This window comes from Scyliorhinus torazame, chromosome 6 (genome assembly GCF_047496885.1).
Source record: "Scyliorhinus torazame isolate Kashiwa2021f chromosome 6, sScyTor2.1, whole genome shotgun sequence".
NCBI classification, from domain to species: Eukaryota; Metazoa; Chordata; class Chondrichthyes; order Carcharhiniformes; family Scyliorhinidae; genus Scyliorhinus; species Scyliorhinus torazame.
Window position 1 is genome coordinate 162490980 of NC_092712.1, and position 25144 is coordinate 162516123.

A 25144-nucleotide genomic window follows, 5' to 3' on the forward strand; every position below is an offset into this window, starting at 1 on the left:
AAATGGGTCTGTATGATCCGCATTCCGTCAGGTCTTTATCTTTTTGGGGTATCAGTGAAATTGTGGCCTGCGCTAGCATTGGGGGCAGGGTGCCCCTTGCCAGTGAGTCCGTGAACATGTCCCTTAGGTATGGGGTTAGGACTGGTGCAAATTTTTTGTAGAAGCCCGCCGGGAACCCGTTGGGTCCCGTGCCTTCCCCGCTTTCATGGAGCTGGTGCTCTCCATGATTTCACCCAGGTCTATTGGTGCTTCCAGCTCCGCCCGTCTGTCTTCCCCCACAACTGGTAGTTCCAGTCCGTCTAGGAACTATTTCATCCCTGCGTCCCCGTCGTGGGGCTCGGAGGCGTACAGTCCCCGGTAGAAGGTCTCAAATGCCTGATTGACCTCCTTTGGTTCTGTTACCAGTCTGCCTCTGCTATCCTTTACCTGCACTATTTCCCTTGTGTCTGCCTGCTTTCTCAGCTGGTGAGCCAATAGGCGGCCAGCCTTGTCTCCGTGTTCGTAGAAGGTCCCCCGTGTCTGACGGAGTTGGTACACTGCTTTCCTAGTGGATAGCAGGTTAAAGTCCATTTGCAGCTTTTTTCCCTCTGCCAGCAGCTCTACGGTCGGGGCCTCGGAGTATTTTCTGTCGACTTCCAGGATGGAGTCCACCAGTTGTTGCCTGGCCACCCTCTCTTCCCTATCTCTGCTTGCCTTGTAGGCTATGATCTCTCCTCTAATCACGGCCTTCAGTGCCTCCCAGAACATGGAGGGTGAGACCTCCCCGTTTTGGTTGTTACTAACGTAGTTGCCTATGGCCCGCGATGTTTTCTGGCAGAAGGCCTTTTCGGCCAGGAGCTCCATGTCCAGCCTCCATGTGGGACGCTGGGCACGGCCTGTCTCCAACCTCACATCCATATAGTGTGGAGCGTGGTCAGAGATAACGATCATGGAGTACTCCGTTCCCGTGATCCCTGGAAGCACCGATTTCCCCACTGCAAAGAAGTCGATACGGGTGTATACCTTGTGTACTTGTGAGAAGTATGAAAATTCCTTCTCTCCCGGGTGCAAGAACCTCCATGGGTCCACAGCCCCCATCTGCTCCATAAATGCTCCTAGATCCCTCGCCATGCCAGTCTTTTTCCCTGCTCTGGGGTTTGATCGGTCGATCAGTGGGCCCTGTACACAGTTGAAGTCGCCCCCCATGATCAGTCGGTGTGTGTCAAGGTCGGAGATTTCTGCCCTGGTCTCCTTTATGAATTCTGTGCCGTCCCAGTTGGGAGCGTACACATTTACCAGTACGACCGGTGCCCCTTCCAGGACACCGCTGACCATGACGTACCGTCCCCCTGGGTCCATAACTGTCTTGGTTTCCGTAAACCTCGTCCTCTTACTAATTAATATTGCTACTCCCCTAGCCTTCGTCCCGTAGCATGAGTGGTATGTCTGTCCCACCCAGCCCTTTCTTACCAGCAGTCGGTCCTTCTCCCTCAGGTGCGTCTCTTGTAGGTAGATTATGTCTGCTTTTAGGCTTCTTAGGTGGGTAGATCTTTTGGCCGGGCCATTGAGACCCCTTACGTTCCAGGTAACAATCCTGTTGGGGGGGTTTTAACCCCCTGGTCCTGCGGGGTCACCCATACATACCTGGTGGACGCGCCCCTGCCCTCCAGGGTTTCCCTTCGTTAGGGGGCCATACAAAATGGCCACGGTCACCGCTCTCACCAAGAAGTCGAGCCCCAGGGCTCCGGGGTTTCCATTTGTCCTGGGGGCACCCACCATGGCCGCCAGCTGTGTGTACGCCACGTGGCTGCACCCGTGCACTCCAGGGTCTCCCTTCACCCTGAAGCCCTCCCGCGTGGCTGTTTGTGGCACCATCTTGGTTCCTCGCCCTGCTCCATGCCCGTCGAGGCCTGTGTTCGTGCTGCTTATCGACCTCACCCTTCCCTTTGCTTCTCTTTTGTTCTGCGCTCTCCCCCCCTACTCTTCTCCACCCTCTTAGTCCCTGTTCCTCTGACACCACCCCCCCCCCCCCCCGTGTCCTTTCCCCCCTTCTCTTTGTGCCAGGCGCTCCCTCTCCCCTGAGAAGCACGCCGCGTTAGCCCTCCTCGCTAGCACGGTGGCCCCCCTCCCAGCACTTGCCCTGCTCTGGTCCAGTTTTACCTTCCTTTTGCTCGCCCTTGTCTCACCCTCCTGTCCGCCTTTTTCACCCTCATTCACCTTGCTTCGCTCCCCCCCATTGCATTGAGAGATGGAACGAGCCCGGGAACGAGATAGCACAGTCCCGCACAGTGCACCAAACACGTGTGTACAGTTCGGGATCGTACTGTCTCTGTTTGCGGTCTGCCCTCCACTCTTTGTTCCGATTCTTCCTTTCTTTTCCATCCCCGCCGCTTTCTGATGGCCGTTGTGGCTGTCCCTCCCCCAGTTTGTTCGCTCTAACAAACTCCTCCGCTGCCGCTGGGGTGTTAAAAAACAGTTCCTTCCCCTCAAATGTTACCCAGAGTTTGGCCGGGAATAGCATCCCAAACTTTTGTAGAGTGCTGATTTGGCCCTTGTAATGAACGGTTACTGTATTACTGTATCCTTATCATCATGTAAGGTGATGTCCCCTTTAAGACCGGGCTTGGAACCCTTGGGGACTCCGCCTCCGCCCACCTGGGAGTCGTATATAAGGGGCCGCCTTGTGGGCGGCACCCAGTTAGCCCCCGTCTCGGCACCAGGCTAGTTCTTAACTTATTAAAGCCTTCTTTACCGTTTACTCTCTAAGCGTCGTTATTGATGGTACAACAATTTAATAAGCTTAACTACATCAGGATGGACGCAGGCCTAAAACCAGAGAAGCTCAACCTGGAAGCACGGACACCGGAGGCAAAATAAATTTTTTAATACTGGCTCCGATGTTTCACGGCCTACCTGGACTCCTCAGAGACTCCCATCCTGGGGCCACGCAAGCTGCGCCCACTCCACGCCCGGGTGAGTCACAGAATCTCCGCCACGCTCGAAAAGGCGACTACTTATGAAGAGGAGGTCGAGTTACTCCGCAAGCAGTTCGTCACACCCATCAACGACGTACATGCCAGGCACCTGCTCTCTACCTGCCGGCTAAGCTTGGGGGAAATCGCTAGATAAATTGGTTGAAAAACTCACCGTGCTTGGCAGGGACTGTGACCATCAGGATGTGACAGGGGAAACTCATATGAACCTGCACATCAGAGACGTGTTCGTGTCCAGCATCCGCTCGACCTACGTCCGGCAGCGGCTACTCGAAAATGGGGCAAAAGACCTCCAAGACACGCTAACGCTCGCTGGCGGTAGCCCAACATAATTTGGGCACATACCCCGCGGACTCTGCGAGCCCCCCTCGGACTTCCTCAGACTCAGCCACGTTATGGGCCTGCACCGCGCGGCGACCCGCTCATCCTGGGGGCACACCGTGCTACTTCGCAGGTTGGGACTGCATCCACGCCCACGCTGCCCAGCCCGCTTCGCTATCTGCAGCGACTGTGGGAAGAAGGGCCATTTTGTGAGGGTCTGCCTGGCCAGGCCCAGGGGCCAGAAAAACAAAGAACAGCCAGCCCAAAAATCAGGCTCTCAGGCCCGGAGGCCTCGCAATGCGGCTGCGCACTGACCCGACATGCCGGCTTCTGACGTGTCATCCGCCTCATGCGAATCATGGGAGCGGCCATCTTGTCGGCGGCCATCTTCTCGACCCAACACGTGCGACCGACGGCGGCGGCCATTTTACGAGTCCGACTCGGCTGAGGACTCAGACTACCCGCGAGTGGGAGCGATCACCCTCGACCAAACTCGGCCAAAACATCTGCAGAACTCGATGATAAAGGTCCAAGTCAACGGGCGCGACACTTTATGCCTCTTCGACTCCGGGAGCACGGAGAGCTTTAATCATCCAGAAATGGTAAGGCCCAGCTCCTTGCACACCCATCCCGTGTCCCAAACCTTAGCCCTCGCATCCGGGTCCCACTCTGTACAAATCAAGGGGTACTGTATCGCGGATCTCACGATCCAGGGCGCCAAATACACCCGTTTCAAACTTTATATCCTCCCGCAGCTCTGCGCCCCCCGACCTCCAGGACTGAATTTCCAGTGCAGCCACCGAAGCCTGACACTGAAGTTCAGCGGACCCTTGCCCCCCCCCATCACGGTATGCTGCCTTGCGCCACTGAAAGTCGCACCCCCCTCTCTATTCACGAACCTCACTCCCTACTGTAAGCTCGTCGCCACCAGGAGCCGGCGGTACAGTGCCCAAGACATGACATTTATCAAGTCAGAGGTCCAGCGTTTACTGGGAGAGGGGGTCATCGAGATTGGCAACAGCCCCTGGAAAGCACAAGTGGTGGTAGTCCGGTCCGGGGATAAGAAACGGATGGTCATGGATTATAGCCAGACCATAAACCGCTTCACGCAGCTCAATGCGTACCCCCTCCCTTGCATAGCAGAAATGGTAAATCGGATCGCCCAATACCAAGTATTTTCCACGGTTGATCTCAAATCCGCCTACCACCAGCGCCCCATCCGACCGAAAGACTGCCCCTATGCTGCCTTCGAAGCAGCCGGCCGGTTCTTCCACTTCCTCAGGGTCCCCTTCGGCGTCGCAAATGGGGTCTCCGTCTTCCAAAGGGCGATGGACCAAATGGTGGACCAGTACGGTTTGCGGGCTACATACCCGTACTTGGACAATGTCACCATCTGCGGCCTTGACCAGCAGGACCATGACGCAAACCTCAAAGTTCCTCCAGACCGCCCGAGCCCTCAACCTGACTTATAACGAGGAAAAATGTGTTTTCCACACTACCCGGCTAGCCATCCTCGACTATGTCGTGGAAAACGGAGTCCTAGGTCCCGACCCCGACCGCATGCACCCCCTAAAGGAACTCCCCCTTCCCTGCAGCCTCAAGGCCCTCAAACAGTGCTTGGGGCTCTTTTCCTATTACGCCCAGTGGGTCCCCCAATATGTGGACAAAGCCCGCCCACTCATAAAGACCACGATATTTCCCCCATCGGTGGAGGCTCGATTGGCCTTCAACCGCATCAAGGCCAATATCACCAAGGCCGCCATGCACGCGGTGGACAAAACTATCCCCTTCCAGGTAGAGAGCGATGCGTCAGACATCGCCCTGGCTGCTACCCTCAACCAGGCAGGCAGACCAGTAGCGTTCTTCTCCCAAACCCTCACCGCCTCCGAGATTCGGCACTCGAGAATGAGGCACAAGCCATTGTGGAGGCTGTACGGCACTGGAGGCACTACCTAGCCGGTAGGAGGTTCACCCTCGTCACCGACCAATGGGCGGTCTCCTTTATATTCGGCTACGCACAACGGGGCAAAATAAAAGACGATAACATTTTGAGGTGGAGGATTGAACTCTCCACCTACGCGTACGATATCAAGTATTGTCCAGGGGAGCTCAACGAGCCCCCAGATGCCCTGTCCCGCGACACGTGCGCCAATGCGCAGGAGGACCGCCTGCAAGCCATCCACGATGACCTCTGCCACCCGGGGGTTACCCGGCTTGCCCACTTTATCAAGTCCTTACTCAACCGAGGAGGTCAAGGCCATGACCAGGGCCTGCCAGATCTGTGCAGAGTGTAAACCGCACTTCTACCGGCCAGACAAGGCTCGGCTCGTGAAGGCCTTGGGGCCCTTTGAGCGACTAAGCGTGGACTTCAAGGGCCCCCTCCGTCCACCAACCGCAATGCCTACTTCCTCACCGTTATCAATGAGTTCTCCTGATTCCCAATCCCCATTCCCTGCCCCAACATGACCTCTGCCACCCTGATAAAGGCACTGCACAGCATCTTCACCCTGTTCGGCTTCCCCGCTTATATCCACAGCGACCGGGGTACATCGTTCATGAGCGATGAACTGCGTCAGTATCTGTTCAGCAAAGGCATCGCCTGAGCAGGACGACCAGTTATAACCCACGGGGAAATGGGCAGGTGGAGAGGGAGAACGCGACAGTTTGGAAGGCTGTCCTTCTAGCCCTACGGTCGAGAAGTCTCCCAACCACCCTCTGGCAGGAGGTCCTACCCGACGCCATACACTACATTAGTTCGCTCCACGAATGAGACCCCTCACAACCGATTGTTTATCTTCCCCAGGAAGTCTACCTCCGGGGTCTCACTTCCACCTTGGCTGACGGCTCCGGGACCTGTTCTTCTCCGGAGGCACAAAGGGAGCCATAAAACGGACCTCCTGGTCGAGAAAGTCCGATTACTATACGCAAACCCCAGTTACGCCTACGTCGAGTACCCCGACGGCAGGCAAGATACGGTTTCCCTCCGGGATCTGGCACCCGCTGGTTCCCCCACTACAGACTCCTCCTCCCTCGCAGCTCCCCTGCAGGATCCGGCACCCACTACAACACACCCCCCTCCCGGCCCCACTCCCCGTTGGTGGGCACCTACCACGCGCGCCCCCTAGCACCCCCCCTCTACACACCCCGCCGGCGCCGCTACCCCCAGCCCCAACTAATTCCCCTGCGCCCCGATCCCCTATCCCGACCCGGATCAAGGCTCCGACCACCGTGCTCCCGGACGTACCCTCAACTAAGATGCCCGGGACCGCCACACCACCGCCCGAGCTGACAAGGTCGATAAGGGCGATCAGGCCGCCGAGATGAATGGACTTATGATGGCGCTTCACCCCTGCCGGACATTTTTTAAAAACAGGGGGTGAATGTGATGAACGGTTACTGTTTTACTGTACCCTTATCAACATGTAAGGTGATGTTACCTTTAAGACCTGGCTTAGAACCCTGGGGGTCTCCGCCTCTGGCTCTGCCCACCTGGGAGTCATTTATAAGGGGCCGCCTTGTGGGCAGCACCCAGTTAGTACCCGTCTCGGCACCAGGCTAGTTCTTAGCTTATTAAAGCCTTCTTTACCGTTTACTCTCTAAGCGTCGTTATTGAGGGTACAACAGCCCTGTTGAATTCAGCCCTTCTTTTGGCTAGGTTCGCCCCAATATTCTGGTACAACCTTATGGTCTTCCCTTCCCATGTGCTCGCTTTCATCTGCCGGGCCCACTTTAGGATTTTTTTCCCTGGCTTGGAACCTGTGCAGCTTCACGATAATCACTCTGGGCTGCTCCCCGGCTTTGGGCCTGGGTCAGAGCGACCTGTGCGCCCTGTCGATTTCTCGGGGGCTTGGAAACTTCTCCGTTCCCACTAGCTTGCCCAGCATTTGGGTGACGTAGCCTGTTGGGTCTCTGCCCTCCATCCCCTCTGGTAGACACACAATTTTAACATTCTGCCGTCTGGACCTATTTTCCTGGTCCCTCTTAGGCTACCCTGGGTCGTTACCAGCCTTTTCATCTCGGTTTTCTGAGTTACCATCCTGTCGCTCTGGTCCGAGGCAGCCCTCTCCAACTCCTGAATAGTTTTCTCCTGCACCTCCACCTTCCTTTACAGGCCGTTGATGGTTCGCTGCATTTTTTCTGTTGTCTCCGCCAGCATCTCCTTCATCATTGTGTGGAGCTCCCTCCTGAGTGCTTCCCTCATGGTGTTTATCTCTGTTTTTATCTCCTCCTTTATGGCGTTTATTTCCGTTTTCAGCACGCTTCTCCATTCCTCCCCCTGTGCGGTGGGGGGGGGGGGGGATGGTCGCCGCGTCCTGTTCCTGCTCCGCTGTTCGGCTGGCCAGCTTTTCCGCTTCCTGATCCTGATTCGCCTGAACCTCCACCTCGCCCCGTGGGGTCGTCTGCCTGCACGCCCGCAGCTCCTGCTTTTTTCCTTCGCCTTCGCTGCTGTTCCTTCTTCCATCTCGCGTCCCCCCAATTTATTATTTGCAGGCATATTTCTGTCTGTGCCTTTTCTTTTTTTCCTGGGTTTTGGTGCGAAAAAGAAATTCTTTTTTTTGTTCCCCCCAAAGAAAAAAAAAAGGGGGAGGGGGCTTCTCCTTTTAAAAACGATTTTTTTTTTATAAAAAGGGATTTGTTTTTTGAAAGTTTTTTTCCCTTTAAAAAAGTTTTTTTTTTTTTTTAAATTTGCAGGAGAGGAACAAGGAAGGTTGAATTTAAAAAATCTTATTTTGTTCTTGTGATCCTCTCCATGCTCCGACTTTCAGGCCGTTTCTGAGCGATCCCCACTCCTCCTCCACGTGCAGCTCACCGGGACCAGTCTCTCCTTTTCAACCACCCTCCCCTTTAATGGATTGTTGCTTTTGAAGCACACGGCTTGTTCCCCAGGTGTGGTATTATAATTATGGACACTTGGTTTTTATAAACAAAACAATGTTTATTCCATGAACTCAAATTAACCTTTTAAATAAACATTGGATCTCTTAACACCTCTTACTTCAAAGATAACCCCGAAAATAACACAACACTAAATAATCCCTCAAAATGTTCCTTCAAACATCCCAAAAGACTTCACCTTCACAAAAACAGCAACGTAAGGTTATAGTTAACATATATTTTCTGTTGGATGGGAAAGATATAGCAGCCTGCAGTCCCAGCACGTTTTCATGCAGCACACAGCCCGACACAGGCACTTCTCAAAATGCTTTCTCAGGACTGGCTTTTTCCTTTCAAACAGCTCTCAGCAAAACAAACAGACACTCCTAGCTTTCTCCTCAAACTGGCTTTCTCCTTTCAAGCATCTCACAGCAAACCAGCCAGACACCTTTTAGCTGCTCTCTCCCAAAACTGAAACTAAAAAACTTCAAAATGGCTGATATGAAGACCAGCTCCACCCACACTCTGACATCACTGCATTTCATAAAGATACATTGCTTAAACATCCATTTCTTAAAGGCACTCTCACATGACACCACCCACCAAGAAAAAAAAACCAATCAACTTCAAGATGGTTTCATTTTTCACTTTTGCACCATCCACTAAGAAATGCACAGTAAAATACATTTTCGTTTGACAAAAAAAAACAACACATGCAAACAGGTATAATAATATAGTCCATCTTTCCCGTTCTTCTTCCTCCAACCGAAATCCTTCTCGATTGACAGTCTCTTTGAGCAAGAAAGTCTCTGCACGATCCATCCATTCCTTTACTCCTCGGAATTTCTCTTTAGAATCAGATACTTTAGTTCAATCTGACCACAGACCCCCTTATAATTCTCCAATACAGGAACATTGATTACCACAGCTTTCAGGCAGTCAAATCCCTGTTGAAAGTCCGCTGTCCATTGAAATTTTTGACGTTTCTTCAGCAAGTCCATCAGTGGAGTAATCATGCTGCAAAACCTTTGCACAAATGTTCGATCAAATCCACTCATGCTAAGAAATCGCATTTTTTTGTCTTGAGGGTATCGGAAACTCCTCAAGGAAAGTGATTTGGGCTTCTCCAAATTCACTTACGGCTAGGTTCATCACCAAACCCGCCGCCTGAAGTTGATCGAAGAAGAACACCATACGATGTTTAAAATGTTCTTTCCATGTCTGGAAGTTGAAAATAAAAGTAGATTGTCCCAATTTCTCAATGCAATCCTTCAAACGTGGGAATGCAGTTCTTGTAACTGCATTCACCTTCCGATAGTCCACACACAACCGTTAGGTACCGTCTGGTTTAGGTACCATCACTATGGGTGAGCTCCATTGGCTGCAACCCACTTCAATTATGCCATTTTTAAGCATACTCTCAATCTCTCCATTAACCTGTGCCAATTTTAAAGGATTAAGTCTATATGGATGTTGTTTGTTAGGAACAGCATTTCCCACATCTACATCATGTATAGCCATTTTAGTACTTCCCAATTTATCTCTACAAACTTGCCCATGTGATAGCAATAACTCTTTCAGGTCAGTTCGTTTTTCCTCTGGAAGGTAACTTAACAATTCATCCCAATTTTTAAGAACATCCTCATTTTCCAATTTAATTTGAGGTATGTCAAATTCACAGTCACCTGGATTTGGTTTGTCACTTTGAGTTAGAATCATTAAAACCTCCTTTTTCTCTCCTTCCCTTTCAAAGTACCTTTTAAGCATAGTTGCATGACACACTCGGTGAGTCTTACTTCTATCTGGTGTTTTTACCACATAATTCGCCTCACTTAATTTCCTTTCAATCTGATACGGTCCACAAAACCTAGCTTTTAAAGGCTCTCCTACCACTGGTAAAAACACTAAAACTTTATCCCCACTGGCAAAACTACGAACTTTGGATTTCTTGTCCGCTACCCGTTTCATCACACTTTGTGCAACTTTCAAATGTTGTCTAGCCAATTCACCTGCTCTATTTAATCATTCCCTAAAGTTGACACATAATCCAATAATGTAATTTCCGATTTCTCACCCACCAATTTTTCCTCAATCAATTTAAGTGGTCCTCTTACCTCATGACCAAAAATTAGTTCAAAAGGGCTAAATTTGGTAGACTCATTAGGTGCATCCCTATTTGCAAACAGTACGAATGGGATTCCTTTATCCCAATCCTCTGGATAATCTTGACAATACGCCCTCAACATTGTCTTTAATGTCTGATGCCACCTTTCTAACGCTCCCTGCGATTCTGGATGGTACGCAGTTGATTTAAATTGTTTTATTCCCAAGCTATCCATAACTTCTTTGAATAACTTTGAAGTAAAATTTGATCCTTGATCCGATTGAGTTTCTGTGGGTAGTCCATATCTAGTAAAGAATTTAAGTAACTCCTCCACAATCCTTTTAGCTGTAATATTACGTACTGGAATGGCCTCTGGAAACCTCGTAGACACATCCATTATAGTCAAAAGATATTGATTCCCACTTTTTGTTTTAGGAAGTGGTCCTACACAATCAATTAGGACCTTTGTAAAAGGTTCCTCAAATGCGGGAATGGGTATTAAGGGTGCTGGTTTTATCACTGCTTGAGGTTTCCCTATCACTTGACATGTGTGACATGATTGACAAAATTTAACTACATCTTTATGTAGTCCAGGCCAATAAAATGTTTCTGGATTTTCGCTTGACTTTTCCTTATTCCCAAATGACCTATGTAGCCATCTGGGATGGCCACGTCCCGATTACAAAATGGACACTCGCAATGAATGCAGGGAAAATTGGACAATACTAAAAAACAAGCAGGTGCAAGCTCTGTCTGTTGATTAGAACCTTAAGCTCTCAGACAGGACAGAAACTGCCCAACAATCTACATACATTTCTCAATATCTTTTGACTATAATGGATGTGTCTACGAGGTTTCCAGAGGCCATTCCAGTACGTAATATTACAGCTAAAAGCCATCTCCGGGGACAAAAGGGAAACATTTAGATACACAATGTTAAGGCAGACACCCCGGTGCCAGAAGAGACTAAAACAAAGCAGACCAACAGTCACCTAGGACATGCCCAGCGATCAGGGAACCACCCCTCAATTGGAGGAAGATTGATACGAATGATTGGGGAAAGACCCAATTACTGAGGCCAAGTTCAAGGCCCGCCCAAAAGCGCACGAAGCCCTTTTTAGTATAAAAGGTATTCCCCAAGGGAGAATCTTCTCCTTTGGCTTTGGCTCTCAGCGAAGAGAGAGACCACCCTAGCAGCTACACCAGACCAAGTAAGTTCCAAATCAACGCACGCTATGAGATAGACGCTCCTAGTTGCTATCCTGTAAACAGCTCAACCCAGTAGCCTCAGAACCGAGCAACGCCCATTGTTCCTCTGACTGAGTGGGCACCCGAAGCTAAGTATAGGCTTTAGTAATAGTGTAGTTTAGTTTGTAGAGTTTATGCATGAGTAGATTTGACTGAGCATTGCTTTTGAACTTACTAACTGGTGTATCGAGTCATTGATCAGTATTCGGTTCTGAACCTAGTGGCGGTGTCGAAAGATACCTGGCGACTCTTGAGCAAACGTAATTAAACAGAGCCAAATTAAGAAACAGCCAAAGTTAGCAACATTTACTGGCGACATCTGACGGGACTCGACCTAGAAGTGGCCTAACACCCAAAATTTGAATTGAGAATCCAATTGGAAACAGAAAAACCACAAGGGTAAGAACAGTACTAATCAAGCCTCTGTGATTCGGAAGTGTGTTAATGCACGCGTACTAACAGGAATATAAGGTAAACCTGAGAGATTTTGTTGCGTAAAACTGTTGGGAGTTTTGTAGGCCGGAAATTAGCGGAAGCTGTACCCATGTTTACATCACCACTTTATCAGCAGTTGCAGCAAGGGACAGAGAGGTGGATGATGCCAAGTGGGCACATCAGTCTTGTCTCGTGCATTTGAACAGTTTTCAGACGCAATTTAAGGCTACCAGGACAAGCAACATGTGGTCTTGGTAAGACAAGAAACAGAACAGCAAGTTGAGAAATTGCAGAAACAGTGCAATGATTTAAAAGCAGCCCTACGAGCACTCCATACTTCCACAATGGAACAAAGGCAGAGCTCTGTTGACCACGCAAAGTGCCGGAAGCAAATCGCAGAATTGCAATCTCTGCTTTCCGTTCAAAATGGATTTCAAAGTACATTCGGACTCCAATTAGATCAAGAAAACGGCCCCAATTGGCAGGAATTGAACGAGACTGCCCATAGATACGTACATGGGACATGTACACTGGAAAAACCCCAGGAAAGGAAAGCGCCCCAACCCCCAAAGGAACAGGCAGAACACCCCCCCCCCCCCATGAACCCTGTAACCACACACTGCAGGGCCGCAGGAGAAGGAGAAGCAGACTTCCTTTACACAACCCCATTAACCGTGACCAAATTACGGGACGCGTGTGGAAAAATTACACCGTGCCTTCCCACTTCAGACCCCCACCAAATTTTCGCGAAAGTCAAACAACAGCCAACCATGTACGGCCTGGATGAGAAGGAGCAAGTGAAGCTCACAGTTTTAAGCCTCGACCCTTCAGTCGCGGCAGCCCTTCCCGACCCACAGAATGTAGGAGGAGGCACACTCCAAGAGATGCACACAGCGATCCTTGATGCGATCGGCTTTAACAGAGGAGACCACATAGAAGGCCTAAATAAGTGTTGGCAAAAGAAGACAGAGCACTCCACAGCTTTTGCTGGCCGTTTGTGGATTCACTTCACTGCAGTTTTTGGAGAGTTCGCCCGCGCCCATTTGTCCCCAGATAATATGGCCAAATGGGCCCGAATTCTAGTCTCCCACGCCACAGAAGCAGGACGAAAAGCTCGCGCAAATTATGACCCCTCAGATGAGGCCCACAATGAAAAATGGGTTTTGAAGAGATTGTCCCGCGCTTGGGAGCAATCAATTGCAGGCAAAACCGCATTTATAACACCCGATGAAGAGCAGGCAGAGATGAACCCAGCTAAAGCACACCAGAACTCCGCATGGGTAAATGAGGGCAGGAACAGCCAACCCCAGCCCAAGCTCAGGAATGTTACAACTGTGGACCGCTAGGACACTTTGCACGAGAGTGCAACGCGCCCCAGAAGCAGCAGAGAAACCAACAGACAGGCACCCTAAACAGGAATAGGGCAAAGCTGATTCATAGCGTTAGCGCCTGTTCAGAGAATGCAGACATGAACGGCACCGACTGACGATGTTTGAGCTCCCCAACTTGGGTCTGCGACACCCTTTGGGACAAGTCCGGTAGACCGTTAGTAGCAGGCAAAGTCGGGGGACAACCCGTAGAATTTCTTTGGGACACAGGCGGGTCCCGCACCACACTCAATTCCTCCACGATGTTCCAGCGAGACACGTGGCCCACAACAGACACCATCACACTCAGCGGTTTTACAGGCCATTTACAACACATCACAGCCCCTGTAGCAATACAGATAGGTAACATCACAACTAAGCACCCCGTAGTTTTAGTTGATCTGCCCCAGACAGCAGAACATATCCTTGGGATCGATTTCATGAGCTCCCATAACCTTTCTTTCGACCCAGTTAACAAGTGTGTTTGGAAAATGGCAAAGGCAGCACGAGCCCCCACCACGCTCACAGTAAGAGAGTATGTAAACAGGATTAGCTCAGTAGGAGACTTCTGGTTCGACCCTCAAGCCATTAGTGCAGACAAGCAGGTTAGGGCAGTCCTGCAGGAACATAAAGCAGCATTTGCACAGCACAAGCACGACTGTGGCAGTTTGACTGGCTTTGTGAACATTACAGATCCCGACCCTAAACGCCAGAAGCAGTACGGATTTCCGCAGGAAGCAGAGGGTGAAATCTCCAAAGTAATAGAGAGTTTGATGGATCAAGGCGTACTCAGATCAGTGGCCTCCACAAACAATGCACCAATTTGGCCCATCAGGAAACCGGATGGATCATGGCGACTGACCATTGATTACCGGGAACTGAACAAAGTAACTCCAGCAGCAGCCCCCACCGTAGCCATGAGTCCCGAGACCATGGTCAAACAGGGACTCCAGTCAAAATGTTGTTTTTTTGGATATTAGTAATGGCTTTTGGTCCATTCCATTGATTAAAGCGTGCCAGTACTAATTCGCCTTTACATTCCAAGGGCAACAGTACACATGGACATGCCTTCCACAAGGCTTCCACAACTCCCCCTCCATTTTCCACCGACAGCTGGCAAATGGTTTCGCAAAATTTTCCCGCCCTGATTGTCTGGTCCAGTATGCAGACGACTTGTTACGACAGACAGACACAAAGGGGGAGCACATTTTGCTTCTCGCCGAACTCTTAACACTCCTAAAATAAATTGGTTGTAAGGTCAACCCCAAGAAGGCCCAGATTTTGAAAGAAAAAGCGATTTACTTAGGAACAGTGATCACTCATGGTAAACGCGAGATCGAGCAAAAGAGAATTGACTTGATCCTCAAATTGCCCCTTCCCCACAATGTCTCAGCCCTCCAGTCATTTTTAGGACTGGTTGGCTACTGCCGAAACCATATTGATGGTTTCGCCACTTAAGCAGCGCCCCTATCCGACCTTCTCAAGAAGCAGGCACCTTGGGAATGGCTTCTGTGGCGATGTGCATCAATGTAAATACATGTAGGCTAGGTAGACACGCGAGGGAGCACCAGTGACATCACACACACACACACTGAACCAATAGATCAAGTAGATAGGACACGACCAATAGACATTCACGATACACAAGGAGGTGACACGACCACAGGGGGGCATTACACCAACCCATATATAAAGGACACCACACACATGATCTGCCTCTTTCCAGTGGAGACAGTCAGTGAGAACAGACACAGGGTTGATTCAATACTACACCCACCACGTGGATTGCAGCAACTGGTTAGTCAATCTGGGTAGCTATAGTAGGATTAACAGCCGTGTCGAACCAGAGTAATAGAACTGTAAATAGTTTAATAAACGTGTTGAAGTTATCTCCACGTCTGAACCTTCCTTTGTCAAGTGCACCACAAGGAAGCCGCTTATGTTACACCTACAACATAACAAATCAGCTTCCGCAGCATACAGATGCCGTGGACACTTTAAAAAGAGCACTCAGCACAGATCCACTTTCCCCTTACGCAATCGAAGTTGCAAGCACCGACCGAACCCTTTCGGCCGTGCTCCTCAAGGAACGCCATAACCAATTACCCCCCCGCAGCATACGCCTCACGCATGTTAGACCCTGTAGAGCAAGGATTTTCTGCCTGTGAAAGGCACCTGCTCGCAATTTTTTGGGCAGTACAATACTTCGCCTACATTACAGGACTCAACCCCATCACCATCCTCACAGAACACACACCGACACAGCTATTGTTAGATGGCCGACTTAAAAATGGCACAGTCAGCTAAATCCATGCAGCCCGTTGGACCCTTCTTTTGCAGGGATGGGAAATCAAGGTAAAGAGAACCAAAACCCACACCTTCCTTGCCGATAATTTGCAGTATGCAGGCACCCCTCATGAATGAGATCATCACCACTAAACAGAACACAGGCCCATTTATTCCCCAAACACCCCCCAGGAAAACAGGTCGTACACCCCAGAGACCCCAGCCCACAGACACGTGCGCACCCCTGAGGATTTATGTGGATGGCTCCTCCACATTGTTACATGGAAAGAGAATTACCGGGTGCGGTATATAGGTAGAGGACGCGTAGGTACACGCCCTAGATGAAATTTCATTAAAGTTGCCAGGACACTTAGGCTCGCAGGCAGCAGAGCTGGCAGCGATTGCATATATTGTCGACCACCGAGACTCATTCCCGACCCCAGCAGACATCTATTCAGACAGCTTGTATGTCTGCAATAGTTTGATAGAGTTCCTACCACTCTCGGAAACAAGAGGATTTGTTTCCGCGGACGGTAAACCCCTACCCTCAGCCCCATTACTCCGCCATATCTTATAGACAGCGAAGGATAGGAAATACGGAATAATTAAGGTTCACAGTCATCACCGTTCTTCCCCCCCTGGTAACGTTAAAGCAGACGCCCTAGCGAAGGCAGACTACAGCATGGTTATTTTTGGAACCCCCCCAAAAGCACCCCAGTACACGCAGTTCAGGTCTCACAGACCAACATTCAGGATTTAGCGAAGGCCCAGAAAGAGGACGAGAAACTCAGCGAAGTTTTAAAGGGAACCTTCCCAGCCCCATATGATAAATACAAAAACGCAATAACCACACATGACGGTGTGATTTTAAAGGATGGCATTTATATAGTTCCCAGCCAGGAACCAGATCATTTGTCAGTTCCATGACAATCATGGACACCAAGGAATTGAACCCACCCTAGCCCACCTCAGACCGCTTTGTTGGTGGCCTGATTTAAAAACCGATGTAACGCACTACATTGAGAATTGCTTAATCTGTGCCCAGAACAATCCGGACAGATATGCTAAAAAGGCTCAACTTAGTCATATCCGCCCCGTTAATGGACCCTGGACAAATCTCCAGATAGATTATATAGGACCCCTAACCACGTGCAGAAATGGTTACATGTATGTGTTGGTGGTCATAGACACCTTCACAAAATGGGTGGAAGCATTTCCATCGCGAACTAATACGGCCAAGACAACGGCTAAAATATTAGCACAACACATCTTTACAAGATGGGGCCTCCCTCGCAGTATAGAGTCCGATCAAGGCTCCCATTTCACCGGACGTGTAATGAAAAACGTCCTCACGATTTTCGGCATTAGACAAAAGTTCCATATCGCATACCGCCCCCAGTCAAGTGGTATTGTAGAATGAATGAATAGGACATTGAAAGCCACACTCAGGAAAATGGTACAGCAGAATAATAGCACCTGGGATTCAGTACTCCCATTTGCTTTAATGTTTTTAAGAAACACGGTATCCACGTCCACAGGTTACACCCCCCACACCCTCATGACCGGACGCCCCATGAAAGGCACTGAGTATTTATTAGGACTGGATTTGGCCAGCCCCGCAGTTACAGCCCTCACGCATGAAAATGCGGTTAAACATCTGATACAAAACATAAAGGCAGCCCAACTCACAGCAGCAGTGAGACTTGGAATGAGGAAGAAACAGAGCAAGGCTTGTTTCGACAAAACAGTACACGCCATTTAGTTTACAGTAGGGCAACAAGTTATAAGAACATAAGAACATAAGAACTAGAAGCAGGAGTAGGCCATCTGGCCCCTCGCGCCTGCTCCACCATTCAATGAGATCATGACTGATCTTTTGTGCACTCATCTCCACTTTCCGGCCCGAAAACCATAACCCTTAATCCCTTTATTCTTCAAAAAACTATCTATCTTTATCTTAAAAACATTTAATGAAGGAGCTTCACTGGGCAAGGAATTCCATAGATTCACAACCCTTTGGGTGAAGAAGTTCCTCCTAAACTCAGTCCTAAATCTACTTCCCCTTTGAGGTTGTGCCCCCTAGTTCTGCTTTCACCCGCCAGTGGAAACAACCTGCCCGCATCCATCCTATCTATTCCCTTCATAATTTTATATGTTTCTATAAGATCCCCCCTCATCCTTCTAAATTCCAACGAGTACAGTCCTAGTCTACTCAACCTCACCTCGTAATCCAACCCCTTCAGCTCTGGGATTAACCTAGTGAATCTCCACTGCACACCCTCCAGTGCCAGCACGTCCTTTCTCAAGTAAGGAGACCAAAACTGAACACAATCCTCCAGGTGTGGCCTCACTAACACCTTATACAATTGCAACATAACCTCCCTAGTCTTAAACTCCATCCCTCTAGCAATGAAGGACAAAATTCCATTTGCCTTCTTAATCACCTGTTGCACCTGTAAACCAACTTTCTGCGACTCATGCACAAGCACACCCAGGTCTCTCTGCACAGCAGCACGTTTTAATATTTTATCATTTAAATAATAATCCCTTTTGCTGTTATTCCTACCAAAATGGATAACCTCACATTTGTCAACATTGTATTCCATCTGCCAGACCCTAGCCCATTCACTTAGCCTATCCAAATCCCTCTGCAGACTTCCAGTATCCTCTGCACTTTTTGCTTTACTACTTATTTTAGTGTCGTCTGCAAACTTGGACACATTGCCCTTGGTCCCCAACTCCAAATCATCTATGTAAATTGTGAACAGTTGTGGGCCCAACACTGATCCCTGAGGGACACCACTAGCAACTGATTGCCAACCAGAGAAACACCCATTAATCCCCACTCTTTGCTTTCTATTAATTAACCAATCCTGCATCCATGCTACTACTTTCCCCTTAATGTCATGCATCTTTATCTTATGCAGCAACCTTTTGTGTGGCACCTTGTCAAAGACTTTCTGGAAATCCAGATATACCACATCCATTGGCTCCCTGTTATCTACCACACTGGTAATGTCCTCAAAAAATTCCATTAAATTAGTTAGGCACGACCTGCCCTTTATGAACCCATGCTGTGTCTGCCCAATGGGACAATTTCCATCCAGATGCCTCGCTATTTCTTCCTTGATGTTAGATTCCAGCATCTTCCCTACTATCAAAGTTAAGCTCACTAGCCTATAATTACCCGCTTTCTGCCTACCTCCTTTTTTAAACAGTGGTGTCACGTTTGCTAATTTCCAATCCGCCGGGAGCACCCCAGAGTCTAGTGAATTTTGGTAAATTATCACTAGTGCATTTGCAATTTCCCTAGCCATCTCTTTTAGCACTCTGGGATGCATTCCATCAGGGCCAGGAGACTTGTCTACCTTTAGCCCATTAGCTTGCCCATCACTCTCTCCTTGTTGATAACAATCGTCTCAAGGTCCTCACCTGTCATAGCCTAATTTCTATCAGTCACTGGCATGTTATTTGTGTCTTCCACTGTGAAGACCAACCCAAAAAACCTGTTCAGTTCCTCAGCCATTTCCTCATCTCCCATTATTAAATCTCCCTTCTCATCCTCTAAAGGACCAATATTTAACTTAGCCACTCTTTTTTGTTTTTTCTGCTTTCCCTTTACAACCCGAGTTCATTCCTCTCCCCAAAATTTTCCGGACCGTACTCCATTTCGGACAAAGTCAGCCCCTCAGTATACAAAAAAACCTATCCCAATGGTAAGTCTGCGTGGTTTCATATAAACCAGCTCAAGGCTTAAGGCTCACAGAATAACCACACACACCACATCCTGCTCGCAGCAGCAGATGAGCACGCCCCGCCCACAGATGTCGTATTCCCACCCTCCCCCACCCAGTCCAGCCCGTCCTCCGACATGATTTCAACTCCGCCCCCAGAGGCACGACTCCACCTCTCCCTTCCCTCAACCAGCAGCGACAGCGAAAGTGATAGCGATCACGTTGACGATAGCTGCAGCACACCACGTTATGACTATACCCCTGTACGAGGCCCCACTCCCAGCGAATCCGAGCATGATTCTACTGACCCATTTGAGATCACTTATATCAAAGCCCCTGACCCAGACCCACCGCCCGACCATTACGGATTGAAGCATAGTAGCTCCAACCTCGACACACGATTCTGGCACCGAGACAATTCACTCAGGCTCACCCGGAATGATGAGATGGACCCCAATTCGCCCCAAGCATCTTTAGCACGGTTACTACAGTCAAGAGTTTGGCAGCTGGGAGAAGATGATGACTTAGAGTCTGACTCCCACCAAACAAATCCCTTTGCGACCCTGTTCGCTATTGAGCAGTGAGGTGTCCAGATGATGGTAAAAAGGAACCGATGGAGAGATACGGTGTCCTTTCTGATGGAACCTGCACCATGTTTGTTGAATGTTTGTTCGTTAGTCTTAACGTTAACTGTTGTTCGTAAACTCGAAAGTTTTCATGTCACCACTCCTGGCTGTTAATGGAACTAGTTTGTCCGCAGAAACCTGTTCATGAAACAAGTTTGTCCCCAGACAATAGTTCAGAGGAACTAGTTTGTCGACAGAACACGACCCATAGTTACTCTCCTAATTCAAGAGGCAGCCCCCCACGCCGACCACATTCTTACCCGTTCTTGCCGGTTGCTCAGACAGTGGAGAAACGGCATTGGTCCCCGCCCTGCCTGAGGACCCACCCTCTGGTCAGCTACGCTCGGGTAGAGCACAAAAAGCATTGATCACCGTCCTACCCGGGGATTCCACCCATTTCTTACCCGCCGCGGCCCATACGCACCCCATTTTGGCTCATTACGTTCGAAATTCTTTTGTTTGGTTTTGGCAATCCTTGGGTTGCTTCCCTATGCTATTTACATCCTCAAACACTGGGATGGTAAATCACACAGGCTGCGAGACGGCTCACAGTACGGCAGTATTTTCTTAGATGTCTAGTCCAAATATTCGGTTTTTTAAAAAATGAGGAGTCACAGATGGTGACCAATTAGGAAGGGAAATTGGCAATAAAGGACAGACAGACAGACATACGAGATCTTAAGCAAGCTAATAACAGAAATTATGCTTGTGTTCACAGAACTCCGGAAACCCAGGAACCCTAGAGGAAGACAAAGAAGTAGACCGACAAAGATGAAGACAGCCTTTATGTTCACATGGATCTTAGCCGGATCCCTTCAGTTGCGCACGGACACCACCCCCCTGACCCCTACCACACAAACCGTAAATGATTCCCACCCCTGCAATACACGGAACTCCGAGATAACTAGCCCAGCGACAGCTATAAATACCCCGACCTGGTGTGATACGTTTATCACTGGGTACTCACTCTCATATGTAGTTGAAGCACTCTTAGTGCTGGCGATACTTTGCAGTGTCGTGCAAACGTTTAGAGTTAGAAAATGGCGAAAGAGAGCACATCACTCTCGCACCCCGGTATACAGGTTTAGGTCCCCCATTTTCGGATTTCACCAGACCCCCGAACCCATTGGGACGGATTAAAATGCATTCTTTATGTATTCTGTGGAATAAAGAGATGTAAACCTCCGTGCCCGACTGCCAGGCCAGATAAACTTTGTGCTGGTATTTTGTGCAGGTTTAAGATGTACAGATTATTTTTGGATTGTTTGTATTTTTGGATTGTTTGAATGAGGATAGTTTATTGAGAATAGTTAGAGGTTCCAGCTTTTATTTTTCTGTAATGCATGTATTAATGACATAACGCCCCATAGAGTTTTATGATAATGAAAGTATTTAAAATGGTTTAGGTAAAATTGTGTTGCATAGGATAGGACAGTGTAGAGCCTAAGTATGTGTGTCCCGTTTGGTCAGAGGATGAAGACGACGTAGTAGTGTGATCCTTCATGCTTCGCGTTGAGGATCACAAGGAGGGTGTGTAGCCATCTGGGATGGCCACGTCCCGATTACAAAATGGACACTCGCAAAGAATGCAGGGAAAATTGGACAATACTAAGAATCAAACAGATGCAAGCTCTGTCTGTTGATTAGAACCTTAAGCTCTCAGGCAGGACAGAAACTGCCCAACAATCTACATACTAATGAGCCATCTCCGGGGACAAAAGGGAAACATTTAGATTCACGATGTTAAGGCAGACACCCCGGCGCCAGAAAAGACTAAAACAAAGCAGACCAACAGTCACCTAGGACACGCCCAGCGATCCGGGAACCACCCCTCTATTGGAGGAAGATCGATATGAATGATTGGGGAAAGACCCAATTAGTTGAGGCCAAGTTTAAGGCCCGCCCAAAAGTGCGCAAAGCCCTTTTTAATATAAAGGATTTTCCCCAAGGGAGAATCTTCTCCTTTGGCTTTGGCTCTCAGCGAAGAGAGAGACCAGCCTAGCAGCTGCATCAGACCAAGTAAGTTCCCAGCCAACGCCGCTATGAGATAGACACTCCTAGTTGCTATCCTGTAAACAGCTCAACCCAGCAGCCTCAGAACCGAGCAACGGCCATTGTTCCTCTGACTGAGTGGGCACCCGAAGCAAAATACAGGCTTTAGTAATAGTGGTTTGTAGAGTTTGTGCATGAGTAGATTTGACTGTGTAAATAAATGAGCATTGCTTTTGAACTTACTAACTGGTGTATCGAGTCATTGATCAGTATTTGGTGCTGAACCTTGTGGCGGTGTCGAAGGATACCTGGCGACTCTTGAGCAAACATAATTAAACGGAGCCAAATTAAGAAACAGACAAAGTTAGCAACACCTCCCACTGGTACCTCATGTGCAACTCGCAACACCTCTTTTCTATACCCTACCGGCAATACTACTTGATGAACTTCTGTCCACTTTTCATCCGCCTGCATATGTACAGGTCTCCATTTTCTCATCAAGACATCACTTTTATGGTAATAACACTCTGGTATACTCTCAGATTTCTCTTCCGTATACGCTTTCTGATATATCCATTTTATTTCTACATCTTTCTGTTGTATCTCCGCCAATTTTCCTGAACTAAAAATATCCGCCTCATCCTCCACCTGTTCTTGTTCTTTTTCAACCATCTGATCAAAAATAGTTTCTGATATTTGCACTTCAACTTCATCTTCACTCTTTGATGTCTCCTCTTGTCTTAACCTGTGACTTTGCGACCTTGTTACTACACAATCCGGAAAAATCCCAGGATATTCACCCTTCAGTTGTCTGATTTTCCACTGGCTTATCAACCACAGTAGGCATCACACCCACCTGCGATCCAGCTATATCATTACCCAAGATAAACTGTATTCCTGGACAAGATAGTTTATCGATTACTCCTACTACCACTTCACCGCTCTTCATTGGACTTTCCAACCTTACCTTATATAATGGAACGCTACTCTTCTCACCCTGAATTCCACATATCACCACCTTTCCGGGCAACATTCTTCCCAAACTACATAATTCCTCATCTCTTACCATTAAAGATTGACTAGCCCCTGTATCTCTTAAAATTGTGACTTCTTTCCCGGCTCCTCCTGATACACATGAGTAAACTTTACCCATACAAGTAAATTCTTTAAAGACATCTGGCACCTTCTTAACAATTACTTCTTGATCAGGCTGTACAATCGTTTGCACCTCCTTCGCTTCCCTTGGGCTTTCCTTTACCACTCTAACAAATCCCACTGTCGTATCCTGTTTTACCACATCAGCCTTCCCAGTGCTTTTATTCAACCACCAACACTGTAACTTTACATGGCCTAGTTTATTACAATGAAAACATCTGAAACTTTTCATTTCTTTTCCACCCTCCAGGATTTTTTTTAAATCTGAGGTACACTCTCATTATTGTCTCCCATCAGATCACCTTTACCATTACCACCTGAGTATTTCTCATGTCCCCAGTTTCTATCCCTCACCAGCTGAAACTGATGTCGGAAACCAATCTTTGATTTATGAACTAATTCATAATCATCTGCCATTTCTGCTGCTAATCTCACAGTTTTAACCCTCTGTTCTTCCACATGAGTTCTCACTACAACAGGAATTGAATTTTTAAACTCCTCCAAAAGTATAATTTCTGAGAGCTTCATACGTTTGGTCTATTTTCAAAGCCCTTATCCACCCATCAAAATTACTCTGTTTGAGCCTTTCAAACTCCCCATGTATGTTTGACCAAATTCTTTCCTTACATTTCTAATCCTTTGTCTGTAAACTTCAGGCACTAGCTCATATGCACTTAAGATGGATGTCTTCACGTCCTCATACGTTCCAGATACCTCCTCCGGTTGTGATGCAATCACTTCACTCGCCCTACCTACCAGCTTTGTTTAAATCAGTAATACCCACGTGTCTTGTGGCCATTGCATTTGTTTAGCTACCTTCTCAAATGAAATGAAAAAAGCTTCTACCTCCTTCTCGTCAAACCTTGGCAATGCTTGGGCATATTTAAATAGGTACCCACCACGTCTCCGGCTATGACGCTCTGTCTCATTATCCTCATCCATCTCCTCCAACTGTCCCTTTGTGTCTGCCAATTTTAACTGATTTTCATGTTTCGAGCCATTTTCCGAAGTTCAAACTCTCTCTCTTTTTCCCTTTCCTCTCTATCTCTTTGTTTCTTTCTTCTCTCTCCTTTTCTTTTTCCTCTCTGTCTCTATCTCTTTCTTTTTCTCTCATTGCATATTCAAGCCGCTTATATCTTTTTCATGTTCAAGTTGCTTTAATTCTTTTTCATGTTCAAATCGCTTAATCGGCAACTGGAGCTTTGCCATATCTAATGAGTCAGAATGTGTCACAGGCAAACGTAAATGCACAGATAAGTACCTCATCTTTTCGTATTTTGCGAGGCAGTGTTAACTGCAATGCTTTTGCCAAACCTAACAGTCTGTTTTTACTCTCTGTCCATAAGGTATCACGTGTTATCGTGTCCACCCCCAAAAACTTCTGAGCCTCCGAAAGAGCCATTGTTCACAACACTCTCCCCACTTAAACTAAAATACCAGACCGAAAAAGCAACACTCCTTCACTGTCTTTAAGTTCACAAAAGTCAATCCAATAGATAGGCTTTTATCCGGACGAGCCCCCATTTGTTATGGGAGAGGTGTTTTCAGAACCCCAAAATGTATCATGGAGTTCAACCAACCGTCCCCTTTAATGGATTGTTGCTTTTGAAGCACACGACTTGTTCCCCAGGTGTGGTATTATAATTATGGACATGTGGTTTTTATAAACAAAACAATGTGTATTCCATGAACTCAAATTCACCTTTTAAATAAACATTGGATCTCTTAACACCCCTTACTTCAAAGATAACCCCAAAAATAATACAACACTAAATAAACCCTCAAAATGTTCCTTCAAACATCCCAAAAGACTTCACCTTCACAAAAAAAGTAACACCAGGTTACAGTTAGCATATATCTTCTGTTGGATGGGCAAGATATATCAGCCTGCAGACCCAGCACGTTTTCATGCAGCACACAGCCAACACAGCAACGTCTCAAAATGCTTTCTCAGGACTGGCTTTTTCCTTTCAAGCAGCTCTCAACAAAACACACAGACACTCCCAGCTTTCTCCTTAAACTGGCTTTC

The 25144-nt window shown here is 48.1% G+C and overlaps 1 protein-coding gene across 2 annotated transcripts in view; it reads left to right on the forward strand.

The window, feature by feature from the left end:
* The window catches only part of LOC140425113 (papilin-like), a 201384-nt gene that overhangs the window by 168725 nt on the left and 7515 nt on the right, over positions 1 to 25144 (forward strand). Inside the window, exon 11 of one of the 2 annotated variants that reach the window (XM_072509025.1) lies at positions 20687 to 22180. The exons of the other annotated variant lie outside the window; for it this stretch is intronic. The gene's annotated coding sequence lies outside the window, so the exon portion shown is untranslated. Of the gene's footprint in view, positions 1 to 20686; positions 22181 to 25144 lie in introns of those variants that run through there. 2 annotated transcript variants of the gene reach the window in all.